Raw genomic sequence first — 23,303 nt, forward strand, 5'->3', positions numbered from 1 at the left:
TTTCCACAGTGGAATGAAAGGATACGGGGCTGGGGGAAACAGGTGGAGCCTGGAGGTCACAGGCCAGTGCGGCCCAGCTGAACTGATGAGTTCCAGAGTCAATGAGATACCCAAAATACTCAAAAAAATAAGGTGGAGAGAAATTGACCTCTGGCCTTTACATGCCCACGTGCGCGCATGTGCGCGCGCACACACACACACATACACATCTGCATTCCCATGTACATATACATATGGTTATCTAGGTACATACACCGCAAAACAAATAACGATGGTATTGAGGCAATTAAAGTCTGCATGAAAACACAACAGCCACCAACTCTGTGTGTAGAACCACTGGTGCATTTCAAAGTTATTAAGCGAAAAGAAATGGGATGACAAGTGGAGGTATTTGCAGGATCCTTAAGCAATGTTCCACAAGATCCTTGCTAATCACGTGAAAGAACAGAAAAGTGCAGAAACCCAGCCACAGATACTATCTGAAGCTTCCTTGACCAGTAAAGATATATATCTAATTGTGCCCTTACTTGCTTGCCACACCTGATTTAAAGAGGTATGATGTCACCTCTGTGTGTTCTTTTGTTTGTTTGTTTGTTTTTGTTTTTTTTTGTTTGTTTTTCGAGACAGGGTTTCTCTGTAGCTTTGGAGCCTGTCCTGGAACTAGCTCTTGTAGACCAGGCTGGTCTCAAACTCACAGAGATCCGCCTGCCTCTGCCTCCCGAGTGCTGGGATTAAAGGCGTGCGCCACTGCCGCCCGGCCACCTCTGTGTGTTCTTGCCACAGACTCTAGTAGTGGGAAATTGTCAGGCTTACCCAGGTTGAGGGACAGGCAATGTTCTAGAATGTGTCAAGGTCATGAAAGGTGAAAAATCTGAGTCGCTCTCAGCATTGGAGAGGAGACTTGACTAACATGTATTGTCAAATTCTAGTGAGCATGAGACTTGAAAAAATAGAGGGAAAATAATGGGAAAATAGGAAGATGCCATTTTTATATTTTTTTGATATTCAACTGTAAGTCAACAGTAATTCAGCTGTGTATTGTGGCGTTGATGCTTGTTTATGTCCTGGTTTTCTTACTGATACTGTGGTTGTGAACAACATTAGCATCCAGGGAAGGTGGGAACTCTATACTGTTTCTACAGCTTTTTGGTAAATTTAAAACAATTTCAAAGTAAGTTTTAAAATAACACAATGAGCTCAGGGAGGCGGAGTCACTTGTCCAAGGTCGCACAGTGGCTAAGTGGATATCAGACCCCGGGTTTCTCTTCAGTCCGTCCTTTCTTACTTCCTGTCTGCTTTTTAAATTATGAAACCAACTTCGTACTAAAACTGGAAGTTCTGATTCAGAATTTAATTAGCCTTAATCTCTTTCCATGTTTTTCTCTAAGTCTCTTGAGCATTTATTTTCCTTTCTTTGTTTCTATTTTTTATCTATTTTCTATTTTCTAGACTTCTGCCACCAGACCCCTATTCACTCATTCATTTATGCAAGATACACTTTCTGCATGGCTACTGGACTTTTGCCTTCTCTCCTTTCCTGAAATGATAGGCCAATCATACATTTTAAAATAAAAAAAAAAACCTAGCAATATTTCACCACATTAACCCATACTTTGGTCTTGTCAAAAGCATAGGGAGTTTATTCCTTAGCACATTATAGGATCCTAAAGAGAAGAAAGAGAACGCCAACCATCGCAGAGCATGAGTCCCTGGGGAGAGGCAGTTGCGTTTATTGGTGCAGTCAGTCATCCTGGCCCGTTTATTCAGCACATCTCATGAGCAGGCCAGTTGGTGGATGTGCTCTAAGGAAAGTAAATAAGAGTCCGCAGCTGCCAGAAGCTACCAGGGTCAGACACAAATAACTACCAAAAAAGGCAGCAAGTGCACACGGTGTGAGTGCCGCAGACGGTGTGGGTGGGGGTGCTGCGGTGGGAGATTGCAGCCCCCTCTGCTGAGCTCCGGAGTCTGGGGCTGGGCCTTGAATGACAGACGATACTGGGGAGGGAGAAATTGTGGGACAGGCGGGGGCATCACGCCAGGAAGACAATCCACCGAATGCTTTCCATCCTAAGCAAGACTTCCTGGCATAGTGAGGTAGCTCACAGTTGAGCGCCAGGAGAACCTAGGAGCTAGACATTTCCCACATCCCAACAACTGTACACACAGACTTGTCCGTAATGAAGGGAAAGGGAAGGAAATTCCTGATGCAATGTTGCATAATGTGTGTTCTGAGGAAAGTGTGGCTGAAAGGCAGCTCAGAGCAGAACCATGAAACAGCTGGACAGGTTTTACTGACATGTAGGAAGGCCAGGAGATAAATCACTGACAGCATTTCTTCCCATGCCCTTTTTTTCTGTTCTGTAAGAATAAGGTGCCCCTTAGGCAGGCACCTTACCCTGTCTTTCTCCTTGAGAATACCCAGAAGCCCATTGGAGGAGAAGGTCCGTAAGCAGATAGGCATCAGATCTATCCTGCATTCAGCCCTGTGTATTTGGTCTGACAGACAGATCTTTCTGAACCTTTTTCGGCTGGACGTGTCCCTCAGGCCATATCTGTTCCATGAGCCCAAATGCCCCCTCTCCCTTTGGATGAGCTGCCTTGCTTCCTGCCCACACACGAAGCCTCTTTCTCGGAGAGTCTCAAATCACATTCGTCTCACTCTCTTCTTCTTCCTTTACCCAGTTTCTGCTGCTAGCCAACATTCTCTTTGATCTTGCTTTGTTTTCATTCCCCTTACAATAAATTCCCAAGCCATTTTCCTTTTCTAGAAGAGACAGGGGTATTTTCTTTACGTCTCCTTTACCACAGAGATCAAAAGCAGCTGAGAAGAGGCAGGTGGAATTTGAAGTCCCCCGCTTACTTTTCCCTTGCACTTTTTCTCAGCACGTCCACAGTGTGACACGGGGTAAGGGGCGAGTTTTCCAGGTTCATAGTTCCAAGTCTTTACTCCCAAAATCTTACGCTCTGTAATATGGGCCTCTGCCCTTGGGTGCTGTTCCCCTGTGGGGACTGGTTTGCAGGATCTGTTCCTACAGTGACTTTTGGACTCCACAGCCTGTCACTGCTCACACCATGACCATGCTCTCTTCCGTGTTGCAGATAGCTGCTACCTCTGGCTGGAGGGTCTCATTCGGGAGCCTGTAACAGCAGGTTTTACTTATTGAGTAGTCCTTGGCAAGACCACTTTTCTGAGCACCTCTTCTATACTGGCCAGTGTGGAGGCAGATCCCAAGCCCTGCATACCACAGGAACCCCGGAGGCCTCTAGACCCTTCCTGTTATCACCCATGTGCGGCTGTGTAAGTCACCAACCTGCTTCTCTCAGACACACAAACTTGGTGAGCCAGAGCAACTCTGGTCTTGCTTATCCCTTCCACCTGGCAGACACACAAACTTCACCAACCATATTTCTTGAGAAAAGCAGAGCTGAGTGTCTGTCCCCCCCCTGCCCCCCAGCTCCTTTTGTATTCCCAATTCCTTCTGTATTTCCCCAATGACAGGACTAACTGCAGCAGATTCTGACACCGGGAAGGCTGCCTTGTTGGCACTGAGGACAGTTTCTCCAGAAAGCAGAATACAGAGCATGGGGTGGTGGTGAGGTCCTTCACTTTAAATGTTTGGGAAAATAGTTCGGAACGTACATAGCCAACTGCGTTCAGAAATGTTTCCCATCAAACTATGTTTCTATTTTGTAAAAGCAGGCAGCTGAGCAGTCTGTTCCGGGCCTCTGTATAAACTCTCTTCTTCAAATGAATGCATATGGAGGAACAGAAGCTGGTAAAGACACTTGAGGAAGTAAAATTCCAGCTCACTGGAAAACCCATTTTGTCCTTGACAAAAGCATGCCTCCCAGGGGTATGTGTCTCCCCAGAAGGGCCTTTCTCTCCGAGAGCAGTGTTGACTTGGTATGATAGGATGCTCTTGTAATCCCAGCTACTCAGGAGGTTGAAACAGGAGAAAACACGTGAGCCCAAAAGTTTTGAGGACAGTCCCAGCAACATACCAAGACACCATCTAAACACAAAACTACACTGACAGTACAGAGGCTCAACCTGGTGTGCAGCAGTCTAAGACCCAGCTCATCTCTTGACTGCTAATCTATACAGGAGCTAGCTGCTAGCAAATCTCACTCACAGTAGCGTTTAGTAGCGACTGGGGATGATGGCGCATTGTTAGTTGGCGGCAGCTTTAGAGACTAGCTGCTTGGATTTAATGTATCTTGCTCTGTTATCTAACCTGGAACCAACTATGTAACCCCTCACCTTTTCAGTCTTAGAGATCGAATATAGGACCTCATGCATGCAAAGCAAACAGTCTACCCCTGAGCGACAGCCCCGCCCTGAATCCCTCCTCTTTAAAGGGGGTAATGTGGTAGTTAACTTCGCAATGCTGTGGTCAAATGCCTGAGAAATGTAACTTAAGGGAATGGGTTTCATTACGGGCTATAGTTCCAAAGGATTCAGCCCACAATCACCTGGCTCTGTTTCCGGCCCCAGAGTGAGGCAGTACATCATAACAGTGGGGACATGTTCACCTCAGGATAGCCAGGAAGCAAAGAGGGAATGCCTACACAGATCAACTTTATTCCTTTTCCTTTTCTTTCCCATCTAAGCCACTGGCCTTCAGGGTGGTGCTGCCCACATCCAGAGGAGGCCTTCCCCTGTTAGGAAATCCTTTCAGGAAACATCTTAACTGACACACCCAGAGGCAGAGGCATACCTTCCTAATTTAGGAGCTTCTCAAGCCAATCATATTGACAATCAAGGTAAAACATCCCAGGTGATAAGAGTACCTGGCCCAGAGAGATGGTGTGGGCAAAGCAATCATCAGAGAGCAAAGGCACAGTAGTTAGTCAGTGTTAGAAGAAAACAAGAAAACCCCACTAAAATAACTGGATTTTTCCAGAATAACTATTGATAACAAATTCCACTATTACTTTATTTCCATGTTCACCAGCCACTTAGCAAGCGAGAAAATATAGGCTTGGACCAGCTAAGTTAAGGATCTGTACTCTGAGAGCTAGTATGGGAACACAGGCGTTCCAGCCTCCTGAGCTGTGTTCTTGGTGGTGTGCTTCTTAACTGAACGCTGAAAATGCCTCATGCCTGAAGTCAGTTTTGTCCTTCCTCTGAAGGAAACCATTTTCTACCCAAGAGGATTCAGAGCATCTCTCTGACTTCAACACACTGTTGACATCAACCCTAGCCTCCCTTTCTGATACTGAAACCATCCATCACCTCCACACCGGGAGACACACAGGAGGACCTACTGAAGGCCTGCTTCCCACTGTTTAAAAATGCATCGAGGAACACTTCAGTGCTGAGACTAGTAGAAATAAGAATGGTATCCGTGGAAAGGACGATAGGCGAGAATTAGGGCACCATGTAAATATGTTATTACTATCATCATTATCAGAAATAGTAAAAGTGACTCACAGAAGCTGTAGCAGCCCTTCGAGGCCTTGGCCCTTGCAGATCAGACTACCTAGATGGCCTTGGACATGGTGGGAAAGCTCACACGAGCTTCAGTCAGAGACTGGGCATTTGAGCCTGTCTGTGACTGTATGAGCTGACCCTATTAGGATATTTGATTCAGTTCTTTGAGAAACCACGGTCTCAGAGATCTTTACTGCTCATGTAAGAGCCAAGGAGGAATGTATTTATGCTTTGCCCGGGATCTGCATTTGCCCAATAGATTTAAACAGCCATAAATCCAACTGCCATCTCAATGCTTCTCGGGCATTTTTTTCTACCAGTTTATGTCTCAACTGCTGTTTGGGCACAAGGGTACATTAGAGTGCAGTACAGGCCAGCCTCCTGCCCTGGCAGAATTTATGTTCTCATAATGCCTAAAAAGCGTCTCAAATATGCCCCAAACAGAACTATTGCCTCCTCCTCTCAGTTCACATCGCACCCAGGATCTTCTCTACTCCCCATCACAAATCGTCTTTCTCCATACCCATCCTACTTAACAGTGTCCCTCCCTTTCCATGTGTTCCGTCCAATAACCTAGGATTTATCCCTGGCTTACTGTTTTTCTGAGCCCCCAGTGCCTAAACCATCAGCGAGCCCTAGTCATTCTTCCTAAATGCAGCCTGCACTGGACAAGTCTTTCCGATTCATCTGTCACCACCTTGGAGGCGGCCACCACTGCATCACGTCACCTTAGCTGTCCTGCTAGCCTGCTGCCATGTGCTCCTGCTCTGTTATCTGCTCTCAGCCCTGCAGCCAGCGTGATAAGTTTATGAGTGTAAACACCGTGTTCCTTCGCTAAAAGTCCCCAAAAGGCTCAAGATCCTGCTTGAGTTTGCTTCCACCTGCCTTTCCATTCTAACTTCGTGTTGCCCCACCCACTGTCTCTCTGGCTCTGGTCTAGGCATGCAGAATTTCATTTTATTCCTTGACTATATTGCTGTAGCTTCCTCCACATAGCCTCTGTACTTGGTGTGCTGTCTGCCGGGGACCTGTTTCTCTGGGTTATACCACACCTGTGGACTTGTCTTGATCAAATCTTAGTTCAAAGTTCAAGGAAATTGTTGACTTGAGTTGGGTTTTTTTTTCTCTCCTTCCCCTATCTCTTACTGTAACTGTTCATGACTATATCTCTCTTTCCTTACATAGCGCCAGAATGTAGTACATGCTCAATAAATAAGTACTTAATAATTAATTATTTATTGAAATGGATGCTGTTAGAAATACAAAGAAAAACAACACATGCCTTTTTAAAGGGATTTACAATCTAATTTAAGGCATATAAGGTCTAAAATATTAAAGGCACACACTAAAAGTATGGGAGAGGTGGTAAGGATCAAGCACTCTGGGGTAGTGGGAAGAGGGGGGCTCTACTATGAAGTCTGGGCATAAGCCTGGAATCCAAATCATTCTCACAGTGGGACTCCAGGCAAGTGTGATAGTTAATCCTCATTGTCGTGTTGATTGGCTTTGGGATCACCTAGGAGACATATCTCTGGGAATGCAAGTGAGGACCCTTCTGGAGAGGTTTAACTAACTAGTAAGGGAAGACCCACCCCATGGGCTAGAGTGCCAGACTGAGTCCAAAGGGAGAAAGAAGAAGGTGAGCTGAGTATCACCATCCATTTCTCTCTGCTTCCTGACTGTGGGTGCAGTGTGACAAGATGCCTCATGTTCCCACCCAGTGTCTTCTACCTTGATGGACTTTGAACCGTGAGCCAGAGTAATTCCCTGTTGCCAGTCACTTGATCGCAGTAATGATGACAGTAACTGACCCAGCAAGTGAGCAACATGAATTCAGCTTCTGTCTCCCGCCTTTAAAACGTGATGATGTTATCAACTTCACACGCTTCTTGGGACACCTAATGTATTTAAAAGCATGGGCTAGGCTCTCAGGGAATGAAGCTAGAGCAATGCATGCCAAGTGGGAGACAGAGGCGATGTTCGTAGGAGTGGAAGAGCAGGACACACGGAGCATCTTCCTTGAGCATGTCCACAGTAGTGCTCCAGCACGGTGGTGCTCCGGCACGGTGGTGCTATGGCACGGTGGTGCTCCAGCTTGAAATCGGGCTTTACCCAGGAGCAAGGTTAACTCACTCAGTCTCAAGGAGCTTTAAGGGCTATGAAACGCCATCATTCGCCAAATGCATTTTCTCACCAATTTTTTCTGAAAACGCTGAGCCTACACTCATCTAACACATATTTCTCTAAGTTTTTGAGGTTATAATATATACCATTTCCCCCTTCCTTTCTCCCTGTCCAAGTCCTCCTGTATACTCTCTTTCAAATTCATGTTATCAGGGCTGACCATTTGATATCGGATAACCAACTGGTGTTCCCTCGGGTGGACTTACTTCTTTGGCTCCCAGCATTCCTTGGTTGCCTGTAGTTCTTTTTGTAGGACTGAGGCCTGAGGCCTCATGGACCTTCCCCTCCACTTCAACGAGTCTACTGGTGTTGGCCTTGTTCAACTCGTGTAAGCAGTCATATTGGTGAGACTTTATGGGTCTAGCCTCTAACATTACTAGGAGACACAATCTCACAGCAAACGCCCTGATCTTGTGGCTCTTAAAATCTCTCTGTCCCCTCTTCCACAATTTTCCCTGAGCCTTTGGTGCAGGAGCTGCTATGTAAATGTAGCCATTAGTAATGAGAACCACAACTCTGTATTTTGATTGGTTGATTGTGGCTTTCCATAATGGTCTCTGTTGTAAAAAGGGTTTTGTTACTGTTGTTTTATTTTGTTTTGTTTTGTTTCTTGATGCGTGGTGATGGCTGCACTTATCTGAGGGTATAAGGAAAATGCTTGGAGTACAGTTAGGGATTGTGCTGGTTTAGCAAAATGGTGATTTGTAGGTTCTCCTCCAGCATTCGCGACTTCAATAGCCCTGGGTGTTTGGGTAGATTTCCAGTTCCAGGCATGCTTTTCCCCTTCTTGAGTGGGTCTTAAGTCCAACTAGAGAGCTGTCGGTTACCAACAAGGCATGTGCGCCACTCCTGTGTAGTCATTGTGGTGGCTCACAGGCGTCATAGCAGAATAGGATTGTAGGTCGCTCCCCTCCTTTGGAAGCTTCCATGGTGCCACCTGGTACTGTCAAAGCTAATCCTCAGGAAGGAGAGTTTCTGGTCAGGTCTAGCTCAGGGACCTCTGAACCCTGCTTCTGAACTACATGGTGTCTTTAGGATAGGAGCTTACCTTCCACCTCTGTGGGGCAATGAGGGGAAACAGCAAGAGCCTGTAATGCTTTAGGGATCTCTTGGACAACCCTGACTTCAAAGGAGGACTTCTCATGCCTGATATTGAGGTTTTCTGTTAGATGGTGGTTGGCTCTTATGGGAAGCGTGGTCAGCCCAGACGAGGAGACGTCCTTTAAACTGTATCTGTATATATGGAATTATGAATGCTTCGTGTTCTTTGGCACATTTAGCTTCCACATGGCACTGAAGAGACGGAATCGCTGTATGTTGGTTATTTTTCTATCAATGTGACAAAATGCCCAACAGGAGCAACTTAAGATCAAATTTATTTTGACTCAGTTTCAGTGACTTGACTATATCCTTGCAGGGAGTTGGAACAGATAACACATATTATGGTGACCAAGAAATAGAGAAAGGGTATACACAATCCCCAAACACATATCCTCAGTGACTTTTTCCTCCAGCTAACCCCTTCCTCCTAGACACTCGTCAGTCCAACCAAGTTGACAACCAAGGTTAATCTCTGCTTTATTTTGATAATAAGAATACTGAGGTTCAGAAAGGATACACAATTTGCTCAATAATACATAGCCACAAAGTGACTAGGCCAAAAGGAGACTCAGGCTTTTGTTGACATCAAAGCCTATACTCTGTGCATTCATATAAGATTGCATCTTACAAAACAAATGTGTACCATGGAATGCTGGATTTTTAAATTTTTAAGAGTAACCCAGTGAGATGAGGATATTGTCTCCCAGCCCAAGTCCTGAGGGATGTTTGCGCGTACTCTGGGGAAAGGCAGTGCCCGTGGTCTCATGTATAAGCCACATGGTGAGCAAACAATGAGAAGGAAGCTGTTGGATTTATTTTTTTCTAGTTATGTCAGGATATATGAGGACTCTCCCATTTGAGCATTTCACAAAAATTTTGAGTGCCTAGAGGTTGGCACTCACTGTAGAACCAGCATGGGAAGCCCTGTGGGTGGGAAGAAGGCGGGCCTGGGCCTTGGGGCCTTGCTTGCCAAAGAAGCCTGCATAGGAGTCCCTTGAGAAGCATGGAATTAACAGAGAGGGCGGAGCATTTCACTGGAGGTCAGAGCAGGACAGATGCCAAGCAGAATGAGGTCTAGATCCCTCTAGTCCTGGTTCATGGTCTGACCACATGGGCTTACAAAGTGAGATCTTAATCCCATTGTTCAAATTCCACAAGCCTAAGGCAATTGCAACTTTCATTCCTTCTCCTCTCTGCTCATACTTTAAAAGTTATACAGACAGTAAAATTGTGTGTACATCGTTAGAAGGAAAAAGCATGCAGGACTGGCCCTGGAGTAGATGCAGCCCCGACATTTATCAGCACACCCAGCCTGTACACTGTTTTCCCCCCTTCTCCAGGTGCCCGCAGCCACCATCATTTCTCTGTTCTTTTAGAGGTGACTCCCCTATAATACAACACCCCAATCCATGTTAAAGCTGTCCAGCAAGAAAGGCAATTTTTTTCCCTTTGGTTTTTGAGATAGCTCTGACTGTCCTGGAATTTGCTATAAACCAGGGTGACCTCGAACTCACTGAGATCTACCAGCCTCTGCCTACCAAGTGCTGCAACCACCCAGCAAGAAAGGCACTTTTTTTCTGCTGCTGGGCATACAGTCCAGAGTCTATACATGCTAGACAAGCTCTGGCAACTGAGTGACTCTCACAGTTCTAAGACAGACGCTTTGACTGTACCAGCATTCTGCACATGTAGTAACCACTACGTTATTTCTGTTATTTCCTCTGAATTGCAGAACACACTTTTCTTAGAACTACCAAAACAACAACAGAATTACACAACAGGAGATGTGTGTGCAAATATTTAAAGTATCTAGTAGTCAAGGGGCTCACCTCCTCCCTCCAGGTTAGACAGGGCTGAGCAATAACCAGAGGAAGCCCACGAGGAAGACACAGGAAGACCCAGCAGAAGAGAGTGACCGGAAACTGTAGGTGATGGGGGATGCTTAGGATGACCGTGAAAACAAACGGAGAAAATGTGTTTAGGTGTTTTTGAACAAAGAATCCCAGTGTGCCAGTGACTTCTTGAGTAGCAAAGATGGATGACAGAAGACAGTCAAGACTGACTCAGGTTTTCCAGGAAGGATATTTGGGGTAAATGGGATGCCTGTGACATCATCCAGATAGTTCCAAAGACAGCGTTAGACAATCAAGAAGGTGCACTGTGTTTCAGACATTCATATGTTCAAATCCTGCTCCCTTCCTGATTTATTAGCAGGGCCTTTGAACAAATTATTTAGCTGAGTTCATGCCATTAACTATGAAAGAGGGCTGTATAGTTCACTCACAGTAAGTAGTTGTAAAAGTTTATTTAGACAGCGAATCTTTAGTTTAGGATAGGCCCTTAACACATAGTAGGTGCTCAATAAACGGTATATGTTGTTTCTTTTGTTATGAACAGTATCACCATTATTGTCAGCCTGTAGGATATGGCATACAGGTTTTACAGTGATTGTAAAATATGATCTTAAAGAGCCTTCTCTAGGCAGAGAACAGGAACCTAGCGATGACGTGCTAGACTGGGCTATAGATATAATTGTAGAGTCTATCCTCTAGCAGGGCTGAATGTGCCAGAGCAATCAATTTGTTCTCTGAGATATCAAGCATAAGAGAAACAGGCTGGGTGTGGTGATTTGTGCCTCTGATCCCAGTACTTGGAAGGTTTGGAGGCAAGGAGATCAGGAATCCAAGGTGATCCTCAGCTACGTACTGAATTCTAGGCCAGCCTGGGTGGGCTACATAAAACCCTATCATAAAAAGAAAGGAAGGAAAGAAGTATGGGAGAGAAGAAGGGAGGGAGGAAGAAAGGAAGAGGCAATTTTGCTCAGGAATGAGGCCTCTAAGGTAGTCAATACATTTCTGTGTTTGAAGGAGATGAAGTTGAAGTATTTGTGACTTTGGCTGAGAAAGTTCCGCTTTAGAGCAAGCTGCCTTTGGAGGCGTGAGCTTCTTGAACTGGAGGTTTACATGGAGTCTGTCTGACTGGCTGCAAAGCTGGGATGAAACTCACGACTTGGATAAGAAGTTTGGACTAGGTCAAACCAGTTCATCCCACAACCTGGTTTTGTACATCCTCTAAACCAAAACAGTTTTTGAGAGGGACTAATGGAGAACGAAGGGGATTGGAGGGAGAGGAAGGAAATGATGTAACTATATTCCTATATGGAATTCTCAAAGAAAATCAATAAAAAAGACTATTATGAGATAGGTTAAAATTATAAGAAACTAATTGTAGGATCCATAAACAAAATAGTGTAGGAATAGCAACCATGCTCACTTGTTCGTGTGTTGTCAAACTGCAGTGATAGAAGAGAATAGAAAAAAAAAAAATCAAATGACTGGCAAAGCCTAAAATGCTTGTCACATGTTCTTTAAAAAAAAAAAAAAAGTAGGCCAACCACTGATCCAAGCCATCCAGCGGAAGATTCTGTGAGGGAGGCAGGTTTTTGTCTTTGGATAGGTATCCTCAATTCATTTCTGTTGCTGTGATAAATATCCCAACAAAAAGCAACATAGGGGAAGGAAAGTTTTTTCTGCTTCCAGGACCAAGTTAGCATCCGTCATAACAGAGAAGTCACAGGGTCAGGACTGTGGGACAGCTGGCCACACCACATGCAGAGCCAGCAGCAGAGAAAACAAGTGCGTCCACGCTGTCTGCTTGCTCACTTACTCAGCAGGCTTTCCTCGCTTCTGTACTGTGCAGGGCCAAGCCTGGGGAATGGTGCTGCCCACAATCCACTGGGTAATTAACAATCAAGGGAGTCCCCCGCAGGCACGCCCTAACAGCTCACCCTAATCTAGTTAATTACTGGCTGTCACAGTAGAAAGTCACCTTCATCATCAAAGCAGATAAGCACATAAGCACATAGAGAAAAGGGAATGCCGGGAGGGGAGATGGTGGAATGAGCGGGTGCCTTTGCAGACCAGGAAGGTGTTTCAGGAGGGTGGGAAAACATGCGTCTGTGGCAGAAGAAACAGAAGAGCTTTTTCTGTTCTTGATGAGCAGATAGTATTCCCAATATCTGCTTTATTTTACAGCTCAGTTAAACATATCTGTTGTCATATCTCAGCAAGAGGGGATTTTCTAAATGTTCTTGTTTATAAATGTGCAGAAGATTTTTGCACATAGAGTCATGCTTTTGTTGGCTGAAGGGAGTGAGCACTTGCTGGTTCTCTGGCAATGGTAACAAAAGTACTGAAGTGTATTTATATGCCGGGGGCCAAGACGCATTTCAAAATGACATTGCTCGGCTACATGCTCAGTTACGTGATGAGCCTTCCTCTTCTGCCTCCACTGGGCTTAGCAACCCTGTCAGGGCCTTTCCTCCAAAATCATCTTCTACAAGTTCCTTACCTGACACCCTCTGTAGTCACATAAACACAAAGAGACTTCCCGGCTGGGGTGATCCATAGATTGCTCATCAACAACTGCTCACCAACCAACAAGGAAGGTAGGCAGTCTAAATCTGCTGAAAATGTTGTACAAAATTAGCTTTTTAAAAGTTTTTTTCTTGTATTTTGCAGTGTGATTTTTATCAGCACCTCATAACAGTCACAAAAAAATCTTTGCTTCTCCCTGTTTTGAGGTGTAACGGTATTCGAGACCGAATTACAGTCCATACGCTGGAGCCCAGTCATGGCACTTTACGTAAGAGACTCATGACACCGTCAAAGGCAAGCAAATTTTGGTTATTTGTGCCAGTGAGAGAAGCAGGTACTCTGCTCATAAAAACCCACACAGAAACAAATATCATACTTGGCGTCTAGTTTGGGTTCTCCCGCTCTGGGGTGATTATGCGACAGTTGCTAACAAACAGTTCCATTCACCTGATTTTAGCATTTATTCTTTGTCTCCAGGTAACTGTTTAAGTTAACTCTGTGGTCCTAACTTTTTAGTAGGGAGACCAAATGGCATCCACGCATGTTACCCACACTTGGCAGTTGTTGCCACAAGACACACGCCTTGCTCTCTCCCCTTCCAGGCTGTTCATGCCCTTGACACACATTAGCCTTGCCGCCTTGAATTCTATGGGACACGCCTGAGGCTTCAGAGTTCCAGAGGGTACCCCTCCCATTGTGCACAGAACACCACCAGCCTCAGACAAGAGTATTGGTTGAGAGATTTGCATTTAAATCCCGGGTTCGCCGCTGTTTGCCTGTAGACCCCAGGAAGCTTCCTAGCCAGTGTGCACATCTGTAAAGCGGCACAAGCAATGTCTATCTAGTACACAGGGATTCTGCAAGGGCTTCAAAGAGAGTTTAAGGAGATGTGTTTTGAGGTAGCTAACCCATAGTCAAGCACCCATTAAATAGCTCAAAGGAAAATAAATCAAAAAAGCAGCTCTAGATTACTTACTTTAAGAACAAAAAATAATAATCCCTTGCTTCAAATACTTTCATACTTTAAGAATCTTGATGCCTTCATCATAGAGAAGCCATCAAAGTTTCTGTTATTATTTCTTTTGTTTTTTTAAGATCATAATATAAGCCAGGTGGTGGTGGCACAAGCCTTTAATCCTAGCACTCAGGAGGCAGAGACAGGAGGATCTCTGCGAGTTCGAGGCTAGCCTGGTCTACAAGAGCACATTTCAGGACAGGCACCAAAGTTACAGAGAAACCCTGTCTCAAAAAACAAACAAACAAACAAACAAAGAGTTTGTTTAAATTTTTTTTAAAAAAATTAACTATACATTTCCTCTTTCCCTTTCCTCCCTTAAAGCCGTTCAACCACGTATTCCCTTTCTTGCTCATTTTCAAATTCATGGCCTCTTTTCCTACTAATTGTTGTTACGTGTATGTATATATATCTATAACGTGCTCAGTCTGTGCAGTGTTATTGGTAAGTATGTTTTCAGGACTGACCATTGGTATTAGATGGTGTGCTTTCCCTGGGGAAGACTATTGTTCCTGCTCTCTGCATTCCTCTGTTCCCTATAGTCCTTGTGTAGAGTTGAGGTCTAGTATATTAGCAGACTTTCCTGCGTTCACTCTAGCATGTCTGTTAGTGCTTGTCCTTGCCTTCAGCTCGTGTTTAGTCAGGCCTGTTGGTGAGACTTATGGATGTAGCTTCCGACTTTACTAGGAGACACGATCTCACAGAACAATTCCTGATCCTCCGGCTCTTAGAATCGCTCCACTCCCTCTCCCTAGAGCCTTAGGTACAGGAGTTGTTTTCTAAATGTAGCCACTGGGACTGGACTCTACATCTCAGCATTTTGATTGGCTGTGGTTTTCCATAATGGTCTCCATCTGTTGCAAAAGAGAAGTTTCCTAGATGAGGGGCGAGGACCACACTTATCTGTGGGTATAAGGACAAATATTTATACTGTAGTTAGGATTATGCTGGTTTTGTAAAGTGGTGGTTCTAACTTCTCCTCCAATATCCATGACTTCACTAGCCCTGGGTAGTTGGCTGGGTTTCCATAGAAGCCATCAAGATTTGAGGGAAACAAGGGCCGCATGTTGAGAAATTCAACACGCTTTTGTGGGCTCTTGAATGATTGACAGCACTCTGCAAATATCACTGTTGGAATCATACTGCCTGTAGCTGGATCCATAGGATACAGAAACAAGATGGAAATCTTTCAAACAGGCCTTTCCCCATGCCTCCTTTCAAATGTTTAAAAACAAAACCCCAAACAAAACAAAGTGCAGCAGCTTATATCCATACTCAGTGTGGATTGGAGGTTGAAAATATAGTTGATAATATGAATAAAAACATCTATTGTGGAAATAATTAAAAACATATGTCATCCCTCCTTGCTCTGCTCTTTCTAGCCAGGATGGTCGCCGCCTGCTCCTGAGCTGAGCCGCTCTAAAGAAGGGATGGAGGGCTCGTCAGAGCAGACGGCCTCTAGTGAGGCTGCTCTAGTTCTCAGAGAACGGTGATGATCAATAAATATAACCCGAAATCACAATAGTGCACCACGTGAACTGTTCGAGTGAACAACAGGTTTAGAGGTGCCTTCATGAGATTAGCATGAAGTTGAAGTTATTGGCAGTTGTGAGCTGCCTGACACAGGTGCTGGGGACCAAACTCGGATTCTCTGCAAGGTGAGTCTGTGTTCTTAGCCACTGAGTCATCTCTACAGCCCCATGTTTGAGTTGGTACAGAAATGTATGTTATATAATGGCCACCATGATCAGGATAGAGAATACCCTCTCATTCCAAAGGTTCTCTCTGTAGCTCATCATCTCCTACCAGATTACTGTCTTCGTCTTTTTCCCTTTCTCAGAATGTCATCAAATACCATCCTACAGCAGGCTCTTTTCATCCTACGTGATGCTTTGGAAGTTCCTCTGTGCTATTACATGTATTGATAATTTGATAGTATTTGAGTAGTATTCTCAACGTATGGATCTGCCACAGTTCATCCGTTAGTCAGTTAAGGTACTTATGGATTATTTCCCGTGTTTTTCTGATTGAGTCACCAGAAACATTTTGAAACAAACAAATGCAGGTCTTCATTTCTCTAAGGTATTATGCAGTGTCGTGTAAGGTGGCTCTGGCATTCCAGCAGCAATGGATGATAGTTCTAGTTGCTCTCCATCCATCTATAAGCACTTTCTGATGTCACACACCTCAGACTCCTTTTCTGTGAGGCAGTTATTGACCTTCGTATTGTTGTAAAGATAGATAAAGTGAACCAGCATAGGCAGAAGTGCTTGATAAACTATAAAGTGCTGTAACCAACCAAACACTGTGATAATGCTCACATAAAATGTGCTTCCCACAAAAGCTAAGGGCTGTGCTACATTCCCTCTCTATATCTTAGCAAAGTGAGTTATCCCTAATCTAAAGCAGCAAGCAGGTTTGTCTTAGAAGCATTCAGGAATTTTTGTTGGCTCTTGTCTTCAAACCCTTACAGAAACATAAGTGACCAAAATATAAATCATCAAGTGTGAATCAGTTTTGTAAAGAAAACTGAGCTTGTGTGAGGGAAGTCAGCAGGGATTGAGTCAACACAACAGACAACACGACATGCTGTAAAGACATCAGAGCAGTCCCAACCAGGCCATCTCCTCTGCGGCAGGTGTCTAGGCTCCCTGTGCAGTGCCTAGAAGAGGCTGTCCCACATGGGTGTCTCCATGTGGAGGGAAACATGGGTAAAGAAACAAAACTAAAGATTCAATTTCAACCATTTTCAAATTTGAAATTTACTTTTTCTATTATAAAACTAGAAATAGGAAAGAAGCAAGTGAGCCAGAAGTTATTCCCTTTGCATTATAATGAACTCCTGTTTGGTGTATTACAGAGGTGGTGACATATAGAAACACTTGTAGATCTTTTAGTATATGTAAGGCACAGAAACAGCTAACACTCTGGGACAATGGGCATAGCTAGCCAAGTCTTGGTTCCTATTACTATTCTGTCATATAAAACCCAAGGATTTTTATGGACGACTGAATCTGGTACTGAGACACAAAGTATGCAGAATGAGCCTGGAGCCTCTGAAGTGGCAGGCAGTAAGGAAGTGCTCACACCAAAGCACAGTGATGGCACATGTCAAAAAGCTCTGGCAGACAGCTGAAAGTGCTCCCTGGGGCTGAAGCTGGAGCTTTTGAAGCAAATTAACGGTATTGGGAATAACTCGGAATATAAAATAAAGACTCCTGAATCTATACTAATTGAATAAATGTAGAAAACAAATAAGTGGATATGAGTAGACATATTTCTTATCTTAAAAAATTCCAAATAGCTTATCATAAACATTTCCCCATGTCTTAGTCTCTGTTCTATTGCTACAAAGAGACACCATGTCCAGGGCAATTCTTATGAAGGAAGGTATTTAATTGTGGGCTTGCTTACAGTTTCAGTGGTTAGTCCATTATCATCACAGTGGGGAGCATGCTGGCATACAAACAGACATGGTGCTGGAGAGGTAACTGAGAGTTCTCCATCCTGATCCATAAGCAGAGAGACTGTGGATTTGGCGTGAATTTTTGAAACCTCAAAGCCCACCCCCAGTGACACACTTCCTCCAACAAGGCCACACCTCCTAATCCTTCTAATTCTATACAAGAGATCCACTCACTACTGACTAAGCATTCAGCTATGTGAGCCTGTGGAGGTCATTCTTATTCAAACCACCACAGCATCTCTACTGGGAGATAGAGTACAAGGCTTCCCTCCCAAAGTATGCATGCCCAGTGTCTTCCTTCCAAAGGGTGAGGTACAAAACATAGATCCTAAATAGAGGCACCTAGCAAACCTACCTCACCCAGGTGACCAAGGTTGACTACAGTGTGCAGTACATTGTTAGTCTTTAGCCTTGATGTGATATGAATGCCCATTTACCTTTGTGAGGTCTTCTGGAATCCCTTAACACCAAGCTGACCACAGGAAACGTGTTAGACAAAGCCCTATCTAAGCACACCCTAACCAGTATCTATGCAAACACCTAACCAGTGCATCTAAACACTGTCATTCAGACTATGGAAGAGAAACCACCATGGTGGAAGGGGGTGGAAGGGAGCCTAAGAAGACAAGAATAATGAAGTTAAATGTGACATTCTGGCTGGGAGCCTGTATCAACAAGGAAGATATGATATTAAAAACTAAAAGATGAGGAGGTTCGAATGTAGGCGTTGTTGTGTGAATATGAAATGCTCCCCACCCCCACAACCCTGCTCCACCACAAACTCACGTCTAATGCTTGGTTCCAGCTGGTGGCTATGTTCTAGGTGGATGTGCAAACTTTGGGAGGTGGGGCTTACCTGGAGGAAGTAGGTCCCCAGGGATACCTTTGAAGGACGTACTTGGTCCCTAGTTCTCATTGTTTCCTTGTCCCCTTGTCCCTTTCTCCGTCTCCTGCTTTCCTCTCTTTCCTCCCCTCTCTCCCTCTCTTCTCCTCTCCTCTCTTCTTCTTTTCTTCCTTCCCACCACGTGGTGAAGAATTCCCTTTATTATACATTCCTGCCACCATAATGCTCTTCGTGTGCTAAGGAACCAGGAACTGGTTCTTCAAACTAGTAAGTCAAAAATTAACCTTTGTTCTATTGGGCATTTGGTAACAGTAGCCACCAGTACACTGCACTAGTAAAACCAATTAGTAAAGTGGTTAGCCCTAGTGTATAAGTATATATTCATTAATTACTTATGATAATCATGTCACGGTAAACTAAGACCTTCTTGCAAGCAGATATTGAGTGCCAGGTGCATGAGAATTTTCTTTATCTACAAACTTAAAACTATTCTAGTTACTTATTTGCTATAATTTCAGTTTCTCTCTTTTTATATTAAACCTTAAAGTAAAATTAGGCAAGAAATAAACAGGATTTTAAGTTTTTATAGGTTTCTTAGCAAGATAATGAGTTTTGGTGTGGTGTGTGTGTGTGTGATACAAGGGTCTCACTGTGTAGCCTGGGCTAGTCTGGCCTAGAACCTGTGTCTCCCTTCTGACTGCTTGAGATTAAAGGCATGTACCAGCACACCAAGCCCAGTTCACTTTTTCATAAACCTATCTCCTCTTCCAACATAAAGAGAAATAGAAATGCCTCCAATATCTTATTTTTCCTAAAACAGGTTTTCTCTGTGTAGTGCTGGCTGTTCTGGAGCTCACTCTGAAGACCAGACTGGCCTCGAACTCAGAGATCCACCTGCCTCGCCTCCTGAGTGTTGGGATTAAAAGTGTGCATCATCCCTGCCTGGCCCCCAATAATACTTTGCCCCACTGAAAAATTCTGTCTGAGGAATTTCAGTTTCATCTTGAAATTTCTGACAAAATATATTCATTGAAAAAGCTCTTGGGCTTTGAACTTAATAAGCCTTACATGAAATATTTATTATCAGACCAATAGCCTGTTTCAAAAACAGAAAGAAATATGGAGAAAAAATTGTTTTTTTTTCTTTTTTTTTAAGACAGTAGATCACATTTCAAACATTCAGGCAGGAAAACCAAAGGCTTGTCCTTCTGCCAGGTTAAAGACAAAATCCAGCTTGGCTATAGCCTGTTGTTTCAAATGTTCCTTAGTTTTTCCTTTTACCTTAATGAATAAGAGCAAATAACATCAACTTAAAAAGGTTGCTTAATGCGACTGTTGAACATTTGTTTAACACAACTGCCACACGTAGAAGAGATCTGTACAATAAATAACCTGGACTTTTACCAGCTTTCATTCCTGAAGGCAAGCACCCTGCCCCTGCTAGCCAAGGTATAAGTCATACCATTAAAGCCTGTGTAACAAATCACTCAACCCCTCGCTTTCGACTGAGCTTCCTGTATGGAAGGTTCTTGGCAGCATGTGTTGCAATCAGATCTAGACAGGTCTGAATGACAGGTGCTCCACTACCACCTTGTAGAAACTGGGGCTCACCCGTAGTCCCCTCCCTCCCACATCCTCTTGTCTAGCTTCTACTCCTGGGTGGCCCTTGGAATCTGTACCCAGTATGCTCTCTAGATTACTTGGCAAGGTCTATGCTCGGCTCACCATTTATACTTGGTGACAGTGTGAGGAAACCCTGGTCGGTATAATCGGACAGGCACTGGCAGCAGTAGGCGGTTGCCGTGGCATGCATCCACTGGCTTGTTTGATCGTAACTGTCTCGTCACGGCGGCCATCTGAAACATCACCCCCAAAGCAGACCCAAGCCAAGGAGTCGAGGCTGTTTACTTCATCCATTTAGCATCTCCCCTAACCACTCTGCCCTTCGGGTTCTCTTCGTGATTCTTGCCTCCTTGGTAAAAATGAAACAGATTTGGTCTGTGGCAGTAGCACTAACTCGACTCACAGCCACACTCACTCCAATTAGCAGTTAGAGCGCTCAGAGCTACAGCTGTGCTGAATGCTTTGCTGCTCTGTGAAGCCCTGCTGCATCCTCCCCACAATCCTGGCTAGAGCTTTCCTCGTATTACAGATGGACTAAGCTCAGGAACTTCACCAGACATGTGTGGTAAATGGGAGAAGCACTTACAGGAGTCGGGAGGGTATGTCGCCTCCAGAGCGCCCATAGAGAGTGACACTGCAAGTGGCTTGTGGATCTGTCACATATTCTGCTCCCAACTGTGTGACCCTCCTCTCCACAACACCTTCGAGCTCCCATCAGCCATCCCGAATATTTATCTACACCAGCATTTCTTCTGGACTCCTTTTACATATGCCATGCTTTTCTATACAGCAAAACAGGAAGATACGAAAAGGAATATTTATTTCATATTGCAGTTCTATGGAGAAATTATTAGCTTATATCCAACTCATTGTTTTACAATGGTGTGTGGTAGTCTAACCTGCCTTTGTGTGCCTGTGAGTGTGGCTCTAGAGGTTGAAGACATGCTAAGCATATCTGTACCATGGAGCCACAAACCCATCCTCGAAATGAGACATAGACTTCTTCGGGTTGCAATCAACTAATTAATTGTCTCTTAGTTTCTGGTGGGCATATACATTTTGAGACTCCAAAATATAATAATCAGGAATGCCTTGATTCCTAAATCTGTTTCATATGCGGCATCGTAACTGTACCTAGAGTCCTATGTGGATTTGCTAAGATGCTGGATCTGAGCCTCCATACTGTTGGGAGCAGTGAGACCCCAAATCCTGAATTCTTGTAATCCCCTGATCTGAGTGCCTGCAGCTGCTCTGAGCACAAGAGACCTTCAGGAGTTCCTGATGGCAGCAGAGTGGTTTCTGGTGGGGCATGGCTATCTCTATATAATCTGCCCCTGAACGCAATAAAGGGCGCATTCTTGGGGAATTCAAGGATGACCCGTGTCACTGTCTCTCTGTCTGTGTGTGTCTGTGTATTTTAACAGCCAGCCCCTTACCTGAATCTCACGAACTGGGTGCCAGCACGCCGAATGCAGACACGGGGCACGGTGCGTGACACCATATGAAGAAATAAAAGATGTAAGCAGGCTGGGGGTGTAGTCCAGTTGGTAGAGTGTTAGCCCATCATGCAAGCCCTGAGATTGATCCTCAAAACCTGGATGTAATGATTGCCCCGAGCATACACAAGATGGAGTCAGAAGGAGCAAAGTTCAAGCTTTGTCTTTGGCCAGTGTGAAATATACACCATCTCTATTTAGAGAGAGAGAGAGAGAGAGAGAGAGAGAGAGAGAGAGAGAGAGAGAGAGAGAGAGAGAGAGAGAGAGAGAGAGAGAGAGAGAGAGAGAATAGAATAAAACAAAGATTGAGGGTGTGTCTTCCTCCCTCCTGGACTCTCAGCCTCTTGTGCTCAAGGTAGTGACAGAAAGAAGAGCCTTAGGGCCTCATGTTTGGCTGCCATTCCCAGGAAGAGAGCAGAAAACAAAACAAGTGCAGTGAGTAGCACAACATGTGCAGGTGGAAGACTTGTTAGTCTCTAGTTTGAAACAGTTCCAGGAAACAAGAAGGACAAGAAGCCTCAGACCCTCACCAGTTCTCCCACCAACCAGCTGTTTTCGGCTTTAGCAAAGGGAACTTGGTTGGTCTTTATTTTCCTGTCCTGTAAATAATCAAATGGCAGCACCAAACTATTGATGTCTTATTTATGTTCCCATCTGTTTGTAAAGTGGGGGGGGGAGTATTTTGAGGAAGTTTTCAAAAATCATAGGATAAGAAGTTCTAGAATTTTGCAAATAGAAAACAGATGTAACCAAATACAAAGTTGGTCAGAGTTATCTGAAAACCTAGCTCCTCCCTCCCCCATTTCTCCCCCAAAAGATAAGATGATGGGTAAAGGTTGCTTTTGCAAAAAGAAGAGGGGAGTGAAAAGGGAGAAAAAGAAAAGGAGAGAGAGGGAAAAGTGGCAAAGAAGCAGAAGCATGCCAAGTCAGAGTCCATGACGCCTCCTATAGTTCCTGGAGATGTGTGCCCTGTGACTCATGGCTGATGTCTTCTGGAAAAGAAGATTTTAGGACAAATGCCCCTTGGACTGTGTCTTGTCTTGAGTCTTTGCAGAGGTTGTAGCTCAAGGCATGACTCTAAGTACTGGGATCACTGATACAGGCCTGCCCAGGTATGCTGCTCTCTGACTGTCTTTCTTGGCCAAGGGATGAGGCCTGGAGAATCTAAGGAATGAATGCCTGGTGTGAACCTTAGAATGTCTTCCTAGAATTCCATATGCCTGATCCAGAGTCTAGACAAGTGTGATATGCTGCGGACAGTTTAATATTGATATTTCTGGAAAGGTCTCTGGACATAGAAATGATTTAAAAGATAGATTACTAAATTTACTTTAATCCAACATATAGTTAATCCCAAAATACTTTACACGTATAGATTTTTGTTTATTGATACAAATTTAAGGTCAATTTTGTTATACTATATATATAGTATATATATATATATATATATATATATATATACTGTTTTTCAAGGTATTATGCTTAAGTAGCTCATTTAAAAATATAATGTATAGTTAAGAAATACAAATTAATAGTCATCTATAATAGTCAAACTTCTAGTCATGTTAGTTAGGTTTTCTAGATATGCAAAGATATATTTCAATTAGATAAGTAATCTTCAAACACTTCAAAGACCTATGGAATATGGCATTTAAAATGTTTTAAGAACTTAGACTTTTTGGGGCAGAATATAGCTAGGTGGGGAATTCAAACAAATACAGGGAGAAAGAAAACGCTGCCAGAGAAACAAGATGTGAGGTGACA

At 44.0% G+C, this 23,303-nt stretch overlaps 1 protein-coding gene across 2 annotated transcripts in view; it reads left to right on the forward strand.

Moving 5' to 3' along the window:
• Positions 1-23,303, forward strand: part of Plce1 (phospholipase C epsilon 1) — a 275,418-nt gene that overhangs the window by 153,547 nt on the left and 98,568 nt on the right. The window lies entirely within an intron of this gene.

Source organism: Arvicola amphibius, chromosome 1, assembly GCF_903992535.2.
Source record: "Arvicola amphibius chromosome 1, mArvAmp1.2, whole genome shotgun sequence".
Classification (NCBI taxonomy): Eukaryota; Metazoa; Chordata; class Mammalia; order Rodentia; family Cricetidae; genus Arvicola; species Arvicola amphibius.